The 13,482-nt window shown below is 34.4% G+C and overlaps 1 protein-coding gene across 1 annotated transcript in view; it reads right to left on the bottom strand.

Annotated features, from left to right (window-relative positions):
* LOC143223633 (cell adhesion molecule Dscam1-like) overlaps positions 1-13,482 on the bottom strand; it is a 126,710-nt gene that overhangs the window by 93,127 nt on the left and 20,101 nt on the right. The gene's annotated exons all lie outside the window — the stretch shown is intronic.

The following is a 13,482-nucleotide window of genomic DNA, read 5'->3' as shown; positions in this document are numbered from 1 at the left end:
CAACTGCCTACATGTTTGAAGGAAACTTAGTGAGGGCTAACTACCTCTAGGCATAGAGGAAATTTAAGTGATAGACAACTAACTTTCTATATAGAAGAGCTTTAAGTGTGTGGTAACTAGCTCCATGTATACAAAAGACTTAAGTGAGAGGTAACTTATTCCATGCATAGAAGATATTTAAGTGAGTGATAATTTATTCCATGTATAGAAGGGACTTAAGTGAGAAGTAACTTATTCCATGTATAGAAGGGACTTAAGTGAGAGGTAACTTATTCCATGTATAGAAGGGACTTAAGTGAGAAGAAACTTATTCCATGTATAGAAGGGACTTAAGTGAGAAGTAACTTATTCCATGTATAGAAGGGACTTAAATGAGAGGTAACTTATTCCATGTATAGAAGAGACTTAAGTGAGAAGTAACTTATTCCATGTATAGAAGGGACTTAAGTGAGAAGTAACTTATTCCATGTATAGAAAGACTTAAGAGAGATGCAACTAATTCATATGGGGGAGACTTTAGTGAGGGGTAACGAACTCCATGTATAGAAGTAAATTACTTGAGGGATCCCTAATTTCGTACATAAAAGAGACTGAAGCGAGAGACGACTAACACTATGTATAGAAGAGATATAAGTGAGAAAAAATTAATTTTATAACTAAAAGACACATGAGAGAGAGGGAACTTATTCCATGTGAGAATAAACGTATGTGAGGAGCAACTAGTTTCATACATAGAAGAGACTTATATAAGGGATAACACCACGTGTGGAAGAAACTCATGTGAAAGGTGATTAATTATATATATATAACCTATTTAAGTGAGGGGCAATAGCTCAATGCGTAGAAAAACCATATTTGGTGGTTAACCATCTCCATGTAAAGAAAGGCTTAATTAAAGGCCAACTAATACTATGTGTAGAGAGACTTAAGTGAAAGACAACTAATTCTATGGGTAGAGAGACTTAAGTGAAGTAACTAATTCTGTGGGTAGAGACACTTAAGCGAAAGACAACTAATTCTGTGGGTAGAGAGACTTAAGTGAAAGAACTAATTCTATATGTAGAGAGACTTAAGCGAAAGACAACTAATTCTGTGGGTAGAGAGACTTAAGTGAAAGAACTAATTCTATATGTAGAGAGACTTAAGTGAAAGAACTAATTCTATATGTAGAGAGACTTAAGCGAAAGACAACTAATTCTGTGGGTAGAGAGACTTAAGTGAAAGAACTAATTCTATATGTAGAGAGACTTAAGTGAAAGACAACTAATTCTGTGGGTAGAGAGACTTCAGTAAAAGAACTAATTCTATATGTAGAGAGACTTCAGTAAAAGACAACTAATACTATGTGTAGAGAGACTTAAGTGAAAGACAACTAATTCTATGTGTAGAGAGACTTAAGTGAAAGACAACTAATTCTATATGTAGAGAGACTTAAGTGAAAGACAAATAATTCTATATGTAGAGAGACTTCAGTAAAAGACAACTAATACTATGTGTAGAGAGACTTAAGTGAAAGACAACTAATTCTATGTGTAGAGAGACTTAAGTGAAAGACAACTAATTCTATATGTAGAGAGACTTAAGTGAAAGACAAATAATTCTATGTGTAGAAAGACTTCAGTAAAAGACAACTAATACTATGTGTAGAGAGACTTCAGTAAAAGACAACTAATACTATGTGTAGAGAGACTTCAGTAAAAGACAACTAATACTATGTGTAGAGATACTTAAGTGAAAGACAACTAATTCTATGTGTAGAGAGACTTCAGTAAAAGACAACTAATACTATGTGTAGAGAAATTTAAGTAAAAGACAACTAATTCTATATGTCACAATATGTGGGAAGACTTAAGTAGAAGACAACTAATTCTATATGTCACAATGTGTGGGAAGACTTAAGTAGAAGACAACTAATTCTATATGTCACAATATGTGGGAAGACTTAAGTAGAATACAACTAATTCTATATGTCACAATGTGTGGGAAGACTTAAGTAGACGATAACTAATTCTATATGTCACAATATGTGGGAAGACTTAAGTAGAAGACAACTAATTCTATATGTTGAGAGATTAAAGTGAAAGGCAACTATTTCTTGGCCAATCTACACATTTATGTATCTACAGTGTTGACGTGTAAGAATGTTTACTACTGTTGAATGTTTGTCAGCACTCACTTTGAATACGCTATATAATTAGGAGGCAACTCAACGCAAAGGCATATGGAGCCTGTGTTAAAACTCTGGTATTAACTGAGGAGGTCGTTAAATGTAATGAATTTTCAAACAGACTTGTTAACCAAAATCGGTGTGACGAACAGTTCGTACAAAACGTAAGATAATCATTGTATAATCGTTTGTTAGTTATATGCTAATAACGACTTTCGTCGTGAATTAAAACCTTCGTTAGCGTCGTGTCGGGACTGCGATCATAGCGACAGCGTGTTTATTCGCTGGAACCTATTCGTCTTATATCTAAAGGACGATAACGCACGTGGTCGTTACAGCTCATTATGCAAGTGCGATGCTCCCGTCTGCAAATTACAGCTACTTTTGTCATTACCAAGAATATATTAGTAGACACGCTGGGCACTTATATGAGCAATCATGGTTAAACAACCTGCCAAGTTAACACGTGTATACTTTTCGAACGAAAGAACCAAGTTTCTTCTCGGTTAAGAAAAAAACCCTTTAAAACATCGCCAATACATCCCAATTCTTTAATTAGAAAACATTCCTGCTCGTGGCTTCCCTTCGAGAGTTAAAACTTGGTTAATGAAATAATCCGAAAAATAAAAACTCTTGAAATGAAATGACGACCGCCTTGGATTTAATTTCACAAATGTGCTATGTTTATTTGTAGTATGTGTTTATTTGTAGTATGTGCTTATTTGTAGTATGTGTTTATAACAAATACGACAAACTAAAATTGTAACCCGAACGGACATCGTTGACCGTCTGCATGGTTTATCCTTCTGTGTCTCAAAGCTGGATTTTCATCATTTTACAGTTACACATAAAATTTTCTCAGAGTCGAATTCCAAATATAAGAGAGTAACAAAGAGAAAAAATTCCTTGATTATCTATTGCAGGGTAATTTGGTCATTTTTTAGCTCACTACAACTGACTTTTATACCGTTTCTCTTGCTTCATTACACTTTAATATAACACATTATTCTATATCTTGGTTTTCTATTGCAGAGTAATTTTGGTCATTTTTTTAGCTCACTACAATTGACCATTATACCGTTTCTCTTACTTCATTACACTTTAATATAACACATTATTCTATATCATGGTTTTCTATTGCAGAGTAGCTTTGGTCATTTATTTAGCTCACTACAACTGACTTTTATAGCGTTTCTCTTACTTCATTACACTTTAATATAACACATTATTCTATATCTTGGTTTTCTATTGCAGAGTAATTGTGGTCATTTTTTTAGCTCACTACAACTGACTTTTATACCGTTTCTCTTACTTCATTACACTTTAATATAACACATTATTCTATATCTTGGTTTTCTATTGCAGAGTAATTGTGGTCATTTTTTTTAGCTCACTACAAGTGACTTTTATACCGTTTCTCTTACTTTATTACACTTTAATATCACACATTATTCTATATCTTCGTTTTCTATTGCAGAGTAATTTTGGTCATTTTTTTAACTCACTACAACTGACTTTTAATACCGTTTCTCTTACTTCATTACACTTTAATATCACACATTATTCTATATCTTGGTTTTCTATTGCAGAGTAATTGTGGTCATTTTTTTAGCTCACTACAACTGACCTTTATACCGTTTCTCTTACTTCATTACACTTTAATATCACACATTATTCTATATCTTGATTATCTATTGCAGAGTAATTTTGGTCATTTTTTTAGCTCACTACAACTGACTTTTATACCGTTTCTCTTACTTCATTACACTTTAATATCACACATTATTCTATATCTTGGTTTTCTATTGCAGAGTAATTTTGGTCATTTTTTAGCTCACTACAACTGACATTTATACCGTTTCTCTTACTACATTACACTTCAATATCACACATTATTCTATATGTTTCACTCAATATCACACAACTATGGTTAATTCTTTCCTTTTTATTTTTCATATTTTTACACTCTGAACAGAATATGAATCAATTTAATTTTTAGCCAGTACAGCGATAAGTCTACAGATTTACAACGCTAAAATCAGATAGCCCAACGTGGCTTTGCTGTAAGAAAACAGACACTGTACAGACTATGCTTGGTATTGTTCGTTCTTTCATCTTTTTCTCTAGTTTCTTGTAGTTTTATTATTTCCTTGACTACGTTGCTGGTTTAATATATTGGTTTTATCGTTTCTATTTTCGCTTACTTTTACAAAAACAGTCATTTCTGACCGGAAGAGTCGGACTTGAGTTAATGGTTAGCGGATCGAAAGACACTTGATACTGGACGTGACGTTCTTCACTCTCAGCTGTGGGTGCGTAATAAAAGAGACAGTTATCCTCATTATTTAGTCTGAAGAACTGTACAATGACCTTATGGTGTCGGGTGCTTCAAGTTTGCTGTCTTTTCCTTTGGTTACTAGTTCAAAATCAGTAACGACTATACCTAAATTCTGGAGATTTTTGGCCGTGTTGCTTTGGCCCACAGGTGAAGTTCAAGTTGAAACATCTAATACCTTGTAACCAGAAAAAGCAGTTGGTATGTACACATAATTAAATTAAGAGTATCTACAAGTCCAACCTAATACACAAATATCTATTACGCCATTTCTGTTGCGATATTGAAAAATTAGTTTTAGTCTGTTGAATCTGATCTGTTGATCACGTGGTTCAGCGGTAATTCTATAGACGTATAACACTAAAACCTTCAGTTTAGTATATTTAATGTTGCCCTATTTCGTTCACTAAATTAATATTGTATTGTTTCCTTTACTACGTGGTCATCTTAGAATTTACAATGACCTTAATCTACTTTCACTTTAGGTTTATATAGTTTTCTCTTTTTGGTTATTATAATGACTTAATGCCATATTTTCAGGTAAATAACTTGCCCCCTGGCCCGGCATGGCCAAGCGTGTTAAGGCGTGCGACTCGTAATCTGAGGGTCGCGAGTTCGCATCCCCATCGCACCAAACATGCTCGCCCTTTCAGCCGTGGGGGCGTTATAATGTAACAGTCAATCCCATTATTCGTTGGTAAAAAAGTAGCCCAAGAGTTGGCTGTGGGTGGTGATGACTAGCTGCCTTCCCTCTAGTATTACACTGCTAAATTAGGGACGGCTAGCACAGATAGCCCTCGAGTAGCTTTGTGAGAAATTCAAAACAAACAAACAAACTTACCCCTAGTGTAAATCGCACCTCTCAGAAACTTCTAGGCGCGTTTTAACCGAGCTCATGTACACCCAGCAAGCCAGCGACGGCACAGTTTTAACCGAGCTCATGTACACCCAGCAAGCCAGCGACGGCACAGACAAATTTTGGAAGACAAGAAAAATAGAATCATTTTTGAATAAAAAGGTCCCACATCGGCGCAGCGGCTTGTCTGTGGATTCACATAGCTAAAAACCGGGTTTCGATACCCGTGGAGAGCAGAGCACAGATAGCCCATTGTGTAGCATTGCGCTTAATTCAAAACAAACAAACAATACAAAATAAAACGTTCACTGAGCGATCACAGGTTGAAGGTCATGGTGACGATAGGAAACACAACGAAAGTAAAACCTTCTTGTCTTGCAACACGTGAGCAATTAATTAATTGTAATCTATTCAACTACGAATAAATAAAGTGAAAAACATTCGTATCTATATTTTCGATTTTGACTAGAATAAAACTGAGACTGTTAGCAGACGAACTTTACAGGCCGATTGAATAACAGCAACATAATCAAACACTCGTAATAGAAAATTAGGAATTTCAATCTCAAAACAATGAACAACAAATACCGCATCACCCGCGCACGAGCACGCCATGAAGGTGACATATTTGAAAACTAACTCAAACTCAGGTTAACTCCACCTCCCTTTATTTTACCACCGTTTAAAACCGTCAGAGTATAATAACTTTTTCTTATTACTCTTACTAAGCTCACTTTCTAAAGTATCAATTTGCTTGCATATAGTTTTGATTTTTTTTTGTAATTAAATCTCCAGTTTTTATTACTAATTTTAAAATGTATTTTACTACACTCTTAGTATCGGTCAGTTTAGTTTTACTTTTATGTCGAGTCAGAACCTATAAAGAACTTAAAGGTATGGGTTCGCTATTACCCTAATGTTTACCAAACTATTCATGATTAGCTTGGAACAAAGGTGTTTACTTCCTTATTTAGGCTTCGCGCAGTTGACAACACAATTCTAGATTTTATTCACCCGGAATCGAACCATCTTTTTGGTGATCATGTAAATGGGGTTTTTTAACCCCAGCCCACTTTACTTATTAAAGAAGTTGAAAAATACTCCTTTCTCGTTTTACAAGAGTTTAGTATTCTAGCCTTGTATCAATATTTAGGAAAAGCACGCGCACGGATTTTAATATTCCTTGGACATCCGCCCAAGGTAGGAGCCAAAACTTTGGTATTGTTAAAACCTTTCATCAAAATATAAAGTCCTTATTTAACACAGACGGAAGTCTAGAAATAGAGAAAAAACAACAGTTATTTGAGAATTACGATCTAGTCCCTAAAAAAGGGTAATTTATTTTAAAAACACTATATATGTTTGCTCTGTCATTTTGGAGTACTTTCGAATAGTTTGAAAGCAATGTGGAACCGTTTTATAAAATTATACAATTTTGGAATATAAACAAAATCTCTTTATATCGCATGTCATGATTTAAACAAGCACGGCTTGGCCTAGTGGTTAGGGTGCTCCATTCGTAATCTGAGGTTCGCAGGTTCGAATCTCCATTACATCAAACATGCTCGCCCTTTCAGCCGTGGGGGCGCTATCTATAAGTGACGGTCAATCCCATTATTCGTTGGTAAAGAGATAGCCCAAGAGTTGGCGGTGGGTGATGATGACCAGCTGCCTTTCTTCTAGACTTACACTGCTAAATTAGGAACGGCTAGCGCAGACAGCCTTAGTGTAGTTTTGTACGAAATTCAAAAGAAATATAATCTAAACAGTTTTTATATAAAAAAATTAAAATCACAATGATACTGGTAATTACAATGTTAAATGTACACATTGCAGTGCTGTTTATATAAAAGAACCAGGAAGAAACATGACCACCACACTCCACCAACAGATGCATACCATCCTATGGACCACCACACTCCACCAACAGATGCATACCATCCTATGGTTTGGAGCAATCCTGTAAAGATTAACACTTTTACCATAACTGTTAGTGTTTGTATTTTGAACTTGGAAAAGAATATTGTTGTAAGAAAAAAGTCTCCCAGTGGCACAGTCTACGGACTTCAAACGTTAGAAAACGGGTTACGATACCTCCGGTGGGCAGAGCACAGATAGTCCTCTGTGCGGCTTTGTGTGTAACTCCAACTGACCAAAATAAGAAATACCAAGCCTAACGCTGTAGTTTTAAAACGAACAAACAACGTTATCCCTAAACTCAAGCTAACAAGTCACAATAGAACACTAAATCTAATAAATAGAGTGGATAATAAACCTAATACGTCATAAGCTTAAAATTACCATTAGAACACCAGTATAATGATTCGAGCATCAAACCATGATCTCGAAGTATTTACTTGTGTTAGATTAATTGAGAATTACAAATAAAATCAATGGCAATAACTCAGCTATCTAGAATCAATAAACTAGTGTGGAAGGTTAGTCTATCATACCAGACTAGCTGAATATTTCAAAACATAAATGGTTGTTCTACGATGTTTGTGTATATTGGGTTGAAACAGGTGTTCCATGTTGTTTTTAACTCCTTTTTATGCTTGGAAGGTAACCTTCTCTTGTCACTTATTTGTGTAGTTTAGTTTTATCTTGTTCCTCTATCCACCCTCAGTTTTTCTGTAGTTTAGTTTTATCTTGTTCCTCTACCCACTCAGTTTTTCTATAGTTCAGTTTTATCTTGTTCCTCTACCCACCCTCAGTTTTTCTATAGTTTACTTTTATTTTGTTCCTCTACCCACCCTCAGTTTTTCTGTAGTTTAGTTTTATCTTGTTCCTCTACCAATCCTCAGTTTTTCTATAGTTTAGTTTTATCTTGTTCCTCTACCCATCCTCAGTTTTTCTGTATTTTAGTTTTATCTTGTTCCTTTTTACACACTCAGTTTTTCTATAGTTTAGTTTTATCTTGTTCCTCTATCCACCCTCAGTTTTTCTGTAGTTTAGTTTTATCTTGTTCCTCTACCAATCCTCAGTTTTTCTATAGTTTAGTTTTATCTTGTTCCTCTACCCATCCTCAGTTTTTCTGTATTTTAGTTTTATCTTGTTCCTTTTTACACACTCAGTTTTTCTATAGTTTAGTTTTATCTTGTTCCTCTACCCATCCTCAGTTTTTCTGTAGTTTAGATTTATGTTGTTCCTCTATCCACCCTCAGTTTTTCTATAGTTTAGTTTTATCTTGTTCCTCTACCCATCCTCAGTTTTTCTGTAGTTTAGATCTATGTTGTTCCTCTATCCACCCTCAGTTTTTCTGTAGTTTAGTTTTATCTTGTTCATCTACCCACACTTTTTCTCTAAACTTTAGTTATATACAATTTATTTTACTACACTAACAGTTCCTGACATTTTAATTGTAACTGTTGCTAATATTATATTCCCAGGTTCTGTACCTTGATGATTCAGTGGCAAGATTAGGACTTATAACTTTCAAATTCAGTATTCGATCCCTGTTGTGACATGGCGCACGAAGCTTTCTGCTTGAAATGAGAAACTTACTTTCTGACAGTTTAATTCTACACTATTTGTTACGTCATCATCATCTAACAGATTCATACTGTTATTACTGTCTCAGTTTTCGATTGTTTAATTTATATCGTTTCCTTTAATATACTTTAGTAAAGATCTACCTTCATACCTATAAGCCCTCCCTCAGTAGCTGTATGGTCAATCTGAAGATTTACGACGCTAAAAATCCGTTTTCGATACCCGTGACAGGCAGAACATAGAAAGCTGATTGAGTGGCTTTGTACTGTACGTCAATTAAACCAAAAATATTATACCGTTAATTTTGTTTCAATTTTATGTTCGTAGGATTTAATAGATTTGTACAAACGAAAGTAAATTGTTGTAACATTGTTACGTGCCTTAGACTCTAACAAATGAATGTTTTCTTTGTCGTCCTAGCGTGAAAGTTATATTTGTATGTTAATAGTTCACTTCACAATCTTGGGTGGAAACACAACTTTTATATTGTTAAAAAAAATTAGAGTCTAATTTCTACATGTCAAAAAAGAGTGTTATAAAAAAAGCTATCTTCCTTTTTAAGTTCGCTGATGTTCACCTGAGCGCAATTTCTGGAAACTTCGATCTTTTCATATTCTAAATTCCAGCAGCTCTTCAGCTTTCTCCACGTGAAACATGAACACGTGAGCGACTGTCAAGATGAGGGCCTCTATTTTCTGAGGATTAGCATTCGAAAGAGTCGAGAGGGATTATATCGCGAGTTGACGAAGTTTTAAAGCAATCAAAGAAAATAAAAATTGTCCATTTTTCGTTAAGGAGTCATCTCTTTCCTGTCATCTCAACGATATACAATACTCTCTCGGAATTATCCCTCACTTCATATCTGTCTTTCTCTGGTTTCGATTTTCAATTCCACCAAGTAAGAATAATTTAACAAGTAAAACAAGTAGATTATGTCTCTGCAGATAATATTACCTGTTGACCATAACTAGTGATTGTTGGAGAAATTTGTGTCAGAATAGACAATTACTACATGTCTGTGTTTAAAGATAAAATAAATAGTTGAGTTATTTGTATATACAAATGATAACGAAGTGATAAAATAGTACTTCCCTAATTGTCGAAGATTTTCCAACTCCAAACTACTAGGACAAGAACAGAGATCACCGCAGATAGGTAGTCTGCTTGTTTCGTTAGTAAGCACAAAATTACACAATGAGTTAGTTATCTGTGCTGTGCCAACACAGGATATCGAAACCCTATAAGTCTGAGTCACTGGATGGACAGAGATGAACAGCAGTTTGCATTTTGGTACGAAAGAAGTCGGACCAGCGCAGTGGTTGTACACCGTGTATCAGATGTGGTTGTTATCCACAAGGTACAATAAGACAGTAATTTGAAAGTCAGACAGCAGATATGGGTGCTTAAGTTCATAACGAATAACAACCAAATCTGTTATATTCCGGCTAGTTCATTACAAACCACATGTGTCATATGCACAAAATTCATGTTTTATATTTCGCACATTAAAAAAAAAATGTGTGAACAGGAGCCAATGTTGACCCTACTGAATTACATTTTTCATGGTCTTGCAGTTCATTATTTAAAGTAATAGGAGAACGTCGTATTTATAACGCCCTAGTTAACCGTATAACTTTCTCCCGTATTTTCAAAAAGTAAATCACTCGTTAACTGTAATACTACATTTGAAGATAACGTATAAGGAAGTAATATAGAAACTAATAGAAGAACAGGTTTTAGTGTTGTTGTTGTTTTTGGAAATGAAGAAAATTCGAAATTATTTTGAAAGTATATTCATTATTAAACAATACACAACTATCGTTCACTGTCGTCACTTATTTGTGTGTTTTTAATTAAAGATAAACAGTAACATAAGTACAGAAAAAAAAAAAAAAATAACTTTGTCGTAAACACTCTGTGATGGTGATACGTAAAAGTTGAAATCGCAGTTCTAATATTAGCCATATACCTGAAAGCAATAGTTCAATGGAACCTAAGTTAATAAGTCACTTCTTGATAACATGTAAAAGAAAATAAAATTATAGTTAAACCAACGATCTCTAATTTCAATGACATGGCCTCTTTCTTGACCAATATGACGTCATAAATAGTGGGTGTGTTCACGCACTATCTTATGGAATACGCATATCTTAGTTACCTAGTCAGTTTTTGGTTTTGAATTAAGCACAAAGCTACTCAATGGGCTATCTGTGCTCTGCCCATTACGGTATCGAAACCCGGTTTTTAACGTTGTAAGTCCGCAAACATACCGCATTAGAAAGAAAATATCCCACTTTTTTGTACATCCTTTACCAGTGGCTCAGCGGTATGTCTGTGGACTTACAACGTTAAATACAGGGTTTCGATACCCGTTGTAGGCAGAACATAGATAGCCCATTGTGTAGTTTTGTGCTTAATTCAAAACAACAACAAACTTAACCAGTTGAGAAACATTGAAATTACACAGTGTTTGTCTAACGCAGAATAATGTTACTAGAACTGGATGAAAGAAATAGATAGACATGTAAGGTCATTTCTAGATGTTTGTCAAGACAGTTATATAAACAGAACTGGCCCTGTATGGCCAGGTGGTTAAGGCGCTCGATTCGTAATCTGAAGATCGCGAGTTCGAATCTGTCACATCAAACATGCTCGCCCTTTTAACCGTGAGGGCGTTATGGCGCGACGGTCAATCGCAGTATTCGTTGATAAAAGAGTAGCCCAAGAGTTGGCGGTGGATGGTGATGACTAGGTACCTTTCACCCCTCAATTAGAGAGGGCTAGCGCAGATAGCCCTTGTAACTTTGCACAACATTCAAAACAAAACAAACAAACAAAATCAGGGACAACTAGCTCAGATAGTGGTTTAGTGCAAAAGTTCTTCGAATAAACAAACTTGAGTTAATTAACCTTGTATACATTCTTAAAGAGGAACTGTTTTTAACTGTACCAACAACATTAAAGAATGATGAGAGAAAATGTACTTCATCTACTCTGATAAGCAGTTTTGATTGGAAGAAAGAAAATATCTAACCTCACAGTTAACGTATACAATATAAATGAAAAAAGCAAAACCGTCAGGTTTTTGTCGCTTTGCGCGAAATTCAAAACAAACAAATAAAGAGAACCATTTCAATTTTTATTTCTTAATATAATAATATGATAAATTAAGATGGAGATAAAGGACTTTGGTGGAGTATTATTTCAGACTCAAGGACTTTGACAAGTTAAAAAAGAAAAGACAGAATTTGAATAAGTAAGTTAAAGTAAGATGCAAGTTTTCGTAAGGACATAAATAAGTTAGAATGGAGAAGAATTACATCAGGTTAGCCTTTAAAAAATAAACTAAGAAATATTTTGAGCAGTCACACGATAATACATTATAGTGGTGCATGTGAGGACCTTGAAAAGTTATAATTGTAGTGAGTCCTATTATACCAAGAACTAGAAATAAACAGACTATACACAGCTAGGATGGTCAAAAATGAAGAACTAACAAGTTAAAACAGACGTAGTACGACTTCTGATAACCAAAGTGAGAACTGGGAGAGACGAAGATAGAAAAGACATGGACCACGATGAACAAGATGAGGATTTATATCTATTCAACGAAAAAGATATAGACCGTGAGGATTTATGTGGATCCTGATAAAGAAAAAAAAATACTACGTTAACCAAAGATTTTAGAATCACGAAATATAACGAAGACGAAGATAAACAACAACCTTTAAGATGACCAAAATGAGGATCCTCGTAAGCTAGAGTGGGAAAATAGAATATACGATGCGCCTATCGGTTGTTGGACTTAAATTCAACGTTAAAATAACTGATGTACTTAACGAAATGAGGAGAACACAGAGATGAAACTACGCCTCTCTAAAACCTCCCTCTGTACCATGTAATAATCATCATAAAATCAATAAGATGGTATTGCTGCTTACCCCCGTGGGTGTTGTGGTGCATTCCTGTAGTAGTTAGCCAAAGAAGAGTGTTATGTAGATGTTTCTATGTTCGACGTGTTTACATTATGTATTAATCGAATTTGTTTTGTTTCCTATTATGAGCCCTCTACTTGGAAAACATTGAACTCTTTAAAAATTTAAAAGAATACTTTTTTTTTTTTTCCAAATGTGAAATCTTTTATAAATACAGAAAAGAGGCGAAACAGAGTGAATTTTGTTATTTCAAATGCAGTCTACATGGTCCATTAATCAAGTAATTATAATATTTTTATTTAATTTATGAGAATGTAAGCACAACAAAAATAATATTATAAAGTGTTTTCCTATGTTGGGATCCGTTTAAAACTTCTGTTAAAGTGTACATACAATCTATTATTACTATTGGTATTGTTCTTGTAGTTTAAATTTGATATATTATTAAAAGTTACTGCGCCATTGTTAACAAAGTAATGGATTTCTGTTCACATGAGCTTAATTACGTTTAACACACTAACTTCTATTGTTAATTCACTACAATAATATTGTTTACACATTAAAATATACTTAATGGAATAGTCCTAAGATATTGTTAATTCACTACTATGTAGAATATCGTTACCACATTAAAATATACTTGATGGCGCACTAACAAGATATTGTTAACACACGATGAGTTATTGTTGATTCACTA

The sequence above is a fragment of the Tachypleus tridentatus genome, chromosome 8 (assembly GCF_004210375.1).
Source record: "Tachypleus tridentatus isolate NWPU-2018 chromosome 8, ASM421037v1, whole genome shotgun sequence".
Taxonomy (NCBI): Eukaryota; Metazoa; Arthropoda; class Merostomata; order Xiphosura; family Limulidae; genus Tachypleus; species Tachypleus tridentatus.
The sequence above is the reverse complement of the archived record's forward strand: the minus strand, read 5'-3'. Positions and strand labels throughout refer to the sequence as shown.